This window comes from Musa acuminata, unplaced genomic scaffold (genome assembly GCF_036884655.1).
Source record: "Musa acuminata AAA Group cultivar baxijiao unplaced genomic scaffold, Cavendish_Baxijiao_AAA HiC_scaffold_47, whole genome shotgun sequence".
NCBI classification, from domain to species: Eukaryota; Viridiplantae; Streptophyta; class Magnoliopsida; order Zingiberales; family Musaceae; genus Musa; species Musa acuminata.
Window position 1 is genome coordinate 42,501 of NW_027020329.1, and position 2,500 is coordinate 45,000.

Genomic DNA, 2,500 nt, shown 5'->3' on the forward strand with positions numbered 1-2,500 from the left:
AGGGTGCTGAGATGGCTGACGTTTTGCTCCGCTCTCGACGGTCACCGCGCAACGCAAGAACAGGCCAAAAACTGGCCAAAACGGCCCAAAAACGGGCCAAAACTGGCCATTTTTGGCTGCGCGAGCGAGCGGCGAGCGGCGGACAGCGAGCGAAGCGAGAGGCAGCACCGTCCCTGCTATACGAAAGCCCCATCCAGCCCTGTGCCACCCGGGGGGTTCCAGGGTGCTGAGATGGCTGACATTTTGCTCCGCTCACGACGGTCGCCGCGGCACACAAGAACAGCCCAAAAACAGGCCAAAACAGCCCAAAAACGGGCCAAAACTGGCCATTTTTGGCTGCGCGAGCGAGCAGCGAGCGGCGGACAGCGAGCGAAGCGAGAGGCAGCACCGTCCCTGCTATACGAAAGCCCCATCCAGCCCTGTGCCACCCGGGGGGTTCCAGGGTGCTGAGATGGCTGACGTTTTGCTCCGCTCACGACGGTCGCCGCGGCACGCAAGAACAGGCCAAAAACTGGCCAAAACAGCCCAAAAACGGGCCAAAACTGGCCATTTTTTGCTGCGCGAGCGAGCGGAGAGCGGCGAACAGCGAGCGAAGCGCGAGGCAGCACCGTCCCTGCTATACGAAAGCCCCATCCAGCCCTGTGCCACCCGGGGGGTTCCAGGGTGCTGAGATGGCTGACATTTTGCTCCGCTCACGACGGTCACCGCGCCACACAAGAACAGCCCAAAAACAGGCCAAAACAGCCCAAAAACGGGCCAAAACTGGCCATTTTTGGCTGCGCGAGCGAGCGGCGAGCGGCGAACAGCGAGCGAAGCGAGAGGCAGCACCGTCCCTGCTATACGAAAGCCCCATCCAGCCCTGTGCCACCCGGGGGGTTCCAGGGTGCTGAGATGGCTGACGTTTTGCTCCGCTCACGACGGTCACCGCACCACGCAAGAACAGGCCAAAAACTGGCCAAAACAGCCCAAAAACGGGCCAAAACTGGCCATTTTTGGCTGCGCGAGCGAGCGGCGAGCGGCGAACAGCGAGCGAAGCGAGAGGCAGCACCGTCCCTGCTATACGAAAGCCCCATCCAGCCCTGTGCCACCCGGGGGGTTCCAGGGTGCTGAGATGGCTGACGTTTTGCTCCGCTCTCGACGGTCACCGCGCAATGCAAGAACAGGCCAAAAACTGGCCAAAACGGCCCAAAAACGGGCCAAAACTGGCCATTTTTGGCTGCGCGAGCGGCGAGCGGCGGACAGCGAGCGAAGCGAGAGGCAGCACCGTCCCTGCTATACGAAAGCCCCATCCAGCCCTGTGCCACCCGGGGGGTTCCAGGGTGCTGAGATGGCTGACGTTTTGCTCCGCTCTCGACGGTCACCGCGCAATGCAAGAACAGGCCAAAAACTGGCCAAAACGGCCCAAAAACGGGCCAAAACTGGCCATTTTTGGCTGCGCGAGCGAGCGGCGAGCGGCGGACAGCGAGCGAAGCGAGAGGCAGCACCGTCCCTGCTATACGAAAGCCCCATCCAGCCCTGTGCCACCCGGGGGGTTCCAGGGTGCTGAGATGGCTGACGTTTTGCTCCGCTCTCGACGGTCACCGCGCAATGCAAGAACAGGCCAAAAACTGGCCAAAACGGCCCAAAAACGGGCCAAAACTGGCCATTTTTGGCTGCACGAGCGAGCGGCGAGCGGCGGACAGCGAGCGAAGCGAGAGGCAGCACCGTCCCTGCTATACGAAAGCCCCATCCAGCCCTGTGCCACCCGGGGGGTTCCAGGGTGCTGAGATGGCTGACGTTTTGCTCCGCTCTCGACGGTCACCGCGCAATGCAAGAACAGGCCAAAAACTGGCCAAAACGGCCCAAAAACGGGCCAAAACTGGCCATTTTTGGCTGCACGAGCGAGCGGCGAGCGGCGGACAGCGAGCGAAGCGAGAGGCAGCACCGTCCCTGCTATACGAAAGCCCCATCCAGCCCTGTGCCACCCGGGGGGTTCCAGGGTGCTGAGATGGCTGACGTTTTGCTCCGCTCTCGACGGTCACCGCGCAATGCAAGAACAGGCCAAAAACTGGCCAAAACGGCCCAAAAACGGGCCAAAACTGGCCATTTTTGGCTGCACGAGCGAGCGGCGAGCGGCGGACAGCGAGCGAAGCGAGAGGCAGCACCGTCCCTGCTATACGAAAGCCCCATCCAGCCCTGTGCCACCCGGGGGGTTCCAGGGTGCTGAGATGGCTGACGTTTTGCTCCGCTCTCGACGGTCACCGCGCAATGCAAGAACAGGCCAAAAACTGGCCAAAACGGCCCAAAAACGGGCCAAAACTGGCCATTTTTGGCTGCACGAGCGAGCGGCGAGCGGCGGACAGCGAGCGAAGCGAGAGGCAGCACCGTCCCTGCTATACGAAAGCCCCATCCAGCCCTGTGCCACCCGGGGGGTTCCAGGGTGCTGAGATGGCTGACGTTTTGCTCCGCTCTCGACGGTCACCGCGCAATGCAAGAACAGGCCAAAAACTGGCCAAAACGG